The sequence below is a fragment of the Bubalus kerabau genome, chromosome 1 (assembly GCF_029407905.1).
Source record: "Bubalus kerabau isolate K-KA32 ecotype Philippines breed swamp buffalo chromosome 1, PCC_UOA_SB_1v2, whole genome shotgun sequence".
Classification (NCBI taxonomy): domain Eukaryota; kingdom Metazoa; phylum Chordata; class Mammalia; order Artiodactyla; family Bovidae; genus Bubalus; species Bubalus kerabau.
The window spans coordinates 116,827,030-116,833,029 of NC_073624.1; the positions used below are offsets into that span (position 1 = coordinate 116,827,030).

A 6,000-nucleotide genomic window follows, 5' to 3' on the forward strand; every position below is an offset into this window, starting at 1 on the left:
GATATACCTAAAGAATAATGTCTTGATTATGTTCTTAAGAAATGTAAGAAATGTCTCTGCATAACTTTGGGATATATTGAACTTTACCACATGACTGTTCCCAACCTGAGATCCAGATGTGAGTCAGAAGGCTCTATATCACCTCTTCTAAATCATCATATCTCATGGAAGTCATCCCTTTGGAGGTCATCTTCTTATAGAAGTTGTTGGTGTAGGTGTGTGGAAGAAAGAGATTATTAATAACTTGTGCAGATATCGTGCTTTGTGCTTTTTGAAATAATTTTACATATATTTTCATTGAGCATTCATTAATTATTTAATAAAAAATTATTTATTGAACACCTACAAATGCCAGAGAGTTAGGTATTGGAGATGCAGTGATGAGTATAATCAACAGAATTCATCTTCACCATGAGCCTAAATTGTTATTCTTGGTAACTTTGTAAAATATGGCAGCTATTATAGAATCTATTAATTTTCACTAATTCACTGTGTTTTGATGAGATTCTGATATGTACATGGCACTGTGCCAGGGAATGCAGTGGTAAGTAAAATAGACATATCTGGGAGCTTAAAAATTGAGCTCTTCACAATCATCTTTGAAGGTAGTAAATAGCATTAATTCATTCTCTTAGCAAATATTTATAAAGCTCCTTCTGTGTGCTAAGTATGAATGAGAAAACTGAAGCCAGAGAGGTGAAATGACTCAAAATGATACTTGTTAGTGAGAAAGTGCGATCTAGAACGAGGAGTCTTTTATGATTCAGGTGACCTTCTCAACTTGAACACATTGTCTTTTACACAAAACAGAGGACAATGAGAATTACTTCCTAAGCACACCTTGTCAAGTTTGTTAAAGAATCAGCATCATTGTCCTCTTAAACGAAGCACAGAAAGTGAAGCTGGAAAATTTCTCTGAAGTAAATGTAACATTTGCCCTTGTACCCCTGGGTGCAAAATATTTTTAGCTCAAAAGACTGGGGCTCCATAAAAAGTAAACAAAGGAATTAATAAGATGATTAGAGTGCTTAGAGAAAAGCAAAAAATTCTAAAATTTACGGAGGAAAGAACACAGATCAGTGCCTTTGTAGCTGTTCACTTCAAGTATACCTATGTCTGGAAGATGTTTCCCCGAAGAGTCCATGTACCCTATATGTGCTGCTAGAGTTCCTATGCTTGTCTTATTGTTTGTGCTTTTTTTCCCCTCTTCAAACCACTCTTTAGATTCCTTACTTCTTCCAAAGTCATTCTTGACCTGGCTCTGTTCAACATCCTTGACTCATATTCTGACTCAGAAGGGCAATAAAGGATGTTTTAAGGCCATCAAATATAGAACTTTTAATGCTTAAGGACTTTCAGTTTTCAAGCACAGCTATTGTTAAGCCTCTCAGTTGTGTCTGACTCTTTGCCACCCCGTGGACTGGAGCACACCAGGCTTCCCTGTCCTTCAGTATCTCCTGGAGTTTACTCAAACTCATGTCCATTGAGCCGTGATGCCATCCAGCCATCTCATCCTCTGTCATCTTCTCCTCCTGCCCTCAATCTTTCCCAGCATCAGGATTTTTTCCAATGAGTCAGCTCCTCGCATCAGGTGGTCAAAGTATTGGAGCTTCAGCTTCAACATCAGATCTTCCAATGAACATTCAGGACTGATTTCCTTTAGGATGTACTGGTTTGATTTCCTTGCAGTCCAAGGGACTCTCAAGAGTCTTCTCAAGAGTCTTCTTAGTCCTCCCTTATCTGTGGTTTTGCTTTCTGCTGTTTTGGTTATTGTGCTCAATCATGGTCTGCAAAGGTTAAATGGAAAATTCCAGAAATAAGCAATTCATAAGTTTTAAATTGCAGCTCTGTTCTGAGTAGTGTGATGAAATTTCACACCATGTTGCTTTTTCTGCCCAGGTACCCTGACCATTGACATCATCTGCTCCTGACCTGCAGCCATCAATGATCCAAGATCACTCAAAGCAGATACATCTCCTTCTGAGTTTCACCCAAAGTCAATAGTAGCCTCAAGGTATATCAGAGTGCATTTGTCACTCATCTCATTTCATCTTCTCACACAGGCATTTATCAACTCACATCATCACGAGAAGAAAGAGTAAAGTAAAATAAAGTAGTTTGAGAGAGAGTCCACATTCACATAATTTTTTATTACAGTATGTTGTTATAATTGTTTTATTTTATTCGTTATTGTTGTTAATCGCTTATGGTACCTAATTTATAAATCAAACTTTATCATAGGAAAAAGCATAATATAAATAGGGTTTGTTACCATTCATGGTTTCAGACATCCCCTGGGGGTCATGGAACATACTCCCCATAGATAAGGGGGAATTATAATATCATAAATTCTCATAATTTGGAAACAGAGTTGAAAATACCACTTTCTCGTAGCAAGCATTAAGATAATATGACATTAGTCACCTTGTGGAAGTATTCCTAGGAAATAACATACCATAAGAGAAGAAGGAGAATGATGAAAGAAGATAGCAAAAAAAAAAAAAAAAAAAAAAGTTGAATAGATCAAAGAAAGAGAGAAGCTGGGGGAAAGAAGTAGAGATCAGTGAGAATATGGAATAAGAGGGTCACCATTGTATCTTGTATCCTGAGATAAGGTGGTCCCCAGAAGTCAAGGAGGCCCCATGAGGTCTTGCCTTTCTGATTTGCCTGGGGATTCTTGGTGGCTCTGGGAGTGAGTGAGCCCTTGGGAAAGAGTCACAGGGAGGCTTCCTGTCCAATGACTCGTTCTCTTGGTCATCTCTCCCTGCTCAGGATGTGTATAGAATTTTGTCCCTCTGTTCTGCCTGGCAATGTAGTTATAAGTTGAGTGAATGGACCACCTAGAATCTTTTAGACTGTTCTTTAAAGGGTTTAGATTATTCTAGTTCTGTTCACATATTTATAGCTTTAAACACAATTCCTGGACATGGCAGAGAGTCAGTGAATGTTCTTAAATGTTCAGTGAAATGGAACATGGGTGTGAGTGTGAATGTAACTCAAGTACAGAGGCAAAAAATTGAAATGCATCCTTCTGTTTTCTAGAATTTAACTTCCTTAGTAGTTTTTGCTTCTGTTGCTGTAGTTATTATTACCTTTTAATTTAGCAAATCATCAAACAGTGCAAATATTGGAAAACTGTTAATAGTTTCCTAATGGAAGCAGAGAAAGGTGAAAGCAACAAGATAGTGACAAAATAATCATCAAAGGAAATGCTGTGAATGGAAACTCACTCTGGTCCATGTGACCTCCTTGGGCAGGAGTGCATAGGCAGACCAGGCAGCATGAAGGATTTTTTAAATTATTTCAATTTATTGTTTTTTCATAAAGCAGTTATCATAGATTTCTTGGTTGTGTCCCTGGTCAAATGTAAGCCAGAGTATGCATATACATTTTGCTCTGTACCCGGTCAGAAATATGCCTGTTTTCATAGAATTTGAAATCAATGTCAAGGTCACATACAATTTTCTGATCAAAAACAGTGGCACCAGTGTATTATTGCAGAGCTGAATTCTCAACTACTTATGTGGAAACAAAGAGCTTAGGCTCTGGCACCAGAATGCCTGAGCTTGAATCTCAACTCTGCCTCTTATTAGCTCTATGATAAATTGCTTAACCTCTCTGTGTCTTAGTTTCCTGATATGTAAACTGGAAATGATAATAGTTCTGCCTCATAGGTTCATTGTGAGAATTTAATGAGTTAATATATGTTAAGTTGTTAGAGGGCTTCCCAGGTGGCGCTAGTGGTAAAGAACCCACCTGCCAATGCCAGAGACACAGGAGACACAGGTTAGCATACTAAAAAGCAGAGATATTACTTTGCCAACAAAGGTCCGTCTAGTCAAGGCTATGGTTTTTCCAGTGGTCATGTATGGATGCGAGAGTTGGACTGTGAAGAAAGCTGAGCGCTGAAGAATTGATGCTTTTGAACTGTGGTGTTGGAGAAGACTCTTGAGAGTCGCTTGGACTGCAAGGAGATCCAACGGGTCCATTCTAAAGATCAGTCCTGGGTGTTCTTTGGAAGGAATGATGCTAAAGCTGAAACTCCAGTACTTTGGCTACCTCATGCGAAGAGTTGACTCATTGGGAAAGACTCTGATGCTGGGAGGGATTGGAGGCAGGAGGAGGGGACGACAGAGGATGAGATGGCTGGATGGCATCACCAACTCAATGGACATGAGTTTGGGTGAACTCCGGGAGTTGGTGATGGACAGGGAGGCCTGGTGTGCTGCAATTCATGGGGTTGCAAAGAGTTGGACACGACTGAGGGACTGAACTGAACTGAACTGAACTGGGAAGATCCCCTGGGGTAGGAAATGACAACCCACTCCACTATTCTTGCTTGGAAGATCCCATGGACAGAGAAGCCTGGCAGGCTACAGTCTATGGGGTTGGACACAGCTAAGCACACTTCTTGAGTCTTGAGCCTGAAGTTGTTAGAAAGGCGTCTGACACATAATAAATATTGGAATATTATTGTTAATAATCAAACATTACTAATAATATCAATGCCAAGATTTGATAAAATGCTATTATATCAAAAATTTAGAATCACTACCTATTAACAAATGATTGGAAAAGTATACAATGATAAATGCTTTCATAAATTGTCATGCTTTCAAATAAACTTATCAATTGCATTTATATCTACACTTGAAATAGCAATGCTGGATATTTATGAATATACGTGGAGATATCTGTGTACACATACACATATGTATGTACATATATGTTCATTCAGTCTTCACATGAAGCATGTATGTGCTTCCACAGTATGTGCAGCCAGGTTGGGAACCACTGGCTTTTTAAACATAAATGCTTATTCTTTACATAAGCCATACGAATTAGTACAGATCCTTTTCTGAAAGAAATTTCATTGAATCTGATAGAAATCAGGCTGCAGTTGGTTACGAATCGAATACAGTTAAATATAGTTTAAAACAACCAAGAGAACTTGTATAGTATCTTCCTTAGGCTAGTAGGTTTCACTCCAAGTTACCAGGGAGCTCACGGATCTGACAGAGAGAAGTGAAGGGAAAACCTGGGACCATTTTGTGAATGGAGGCCATGTAGATAGAGTAGTTACAAGCCCTCGGCAACCATTTGAGGAAGAAGGTAATATAGTCCTCTTTTAAAGATAAGAAAACAGACTCAGAGGTTTCAGCAACTTGCTCGAAGTCTTTCAACAGAGCTGAGATTCAAATCTAAGACCGGATGCCAGAGCGCCGTACTTTTTAGACTATAATTTTTCTAGCAAATGACTGTCATTTTAATATAGCCTCAGGGTTGTACACGCTCTTTTGGTTACATTTTGATCTTGCTTGATCCCCAGAGCACACTAAATCAACTTAATGCAGATGGAGACAACAGAAGAATAGATATAACTATTCATCACGGCAGAGGGTCGGACATGACTCAACGACGGAACAACAGCCACAGACAATTCATCATGGCGGCCAGCAACAAGGACGCGTCTGGGATCGTCCATGAGATTCCTTACAAGCCAGAGATGAAAATCTAGGTTATTTGAAGGTGTATTCCTGATGTATCCGTGGAGAGAGATGTACTCCACGTCCACCAACTCCTCTGCCATCTTTGAATTTCTCTAGTATCTGCAAAGTTGCGATCTTCTGGCTGAAGGGGGATGGAGTCGAGGCCAGCTTTGCCCAGTGCCAGCACGCCTGGCAAATTCCGATAGGATCTCCTTAGTCGCCATAGAGTTTCCGAGCATCCCAAGGAAAATGCATGAAGCTGGAGCCCATGCAGCTGGCACCAAACTGTCAGCTGTGGCGCGGTGATTCCCAGCTTGTCACTCCCAGAGGCTGGGTTGGTCACGACCCTGGGACTGGAGAGTCCATTTGTAAAATAGAGTGGAGTACACGCGGAATCCTAGCTAGCGATTTCTTGGCTTGAGACTCTTGGGTCTACTGGATTCCTTTTTATTTCCTGAAAGCCATGGGGTGAGCCAGTGGTCGCCAGTCGCATCTAAGCAGATGCTGCTCC

At 40.0% G+C, this 6,000-nt stretch overlaps 1 long non-coding RNA gene across 1 annotated transcript in view; it reads left to right on the forward strand.

Annotated features, from left to right (window-relative positions):
• Nucleotides 1-5,628, forward strand: part of LOC129656918 (uncharacterized) — a 99,889-nt gene extending 94,261 nt beyond the window's left edge. Inside the window, exons 4-5 of the long non-coding RNA XR_008716538.1 lie at nucleotides 1,900-2,014; nucleotides 5,330-5,628. This is a non-coding gene — a long non-coding RNA (uncharacterized LOC129656918). The remainder of the gene's footprint in view (nucleotides 1-1,899; nucleotides 2,015-5,329) is intronic.
• The last annotated feature ends 372 nt before the right edge of the window (nucleotides 5,629-6,000 follow it).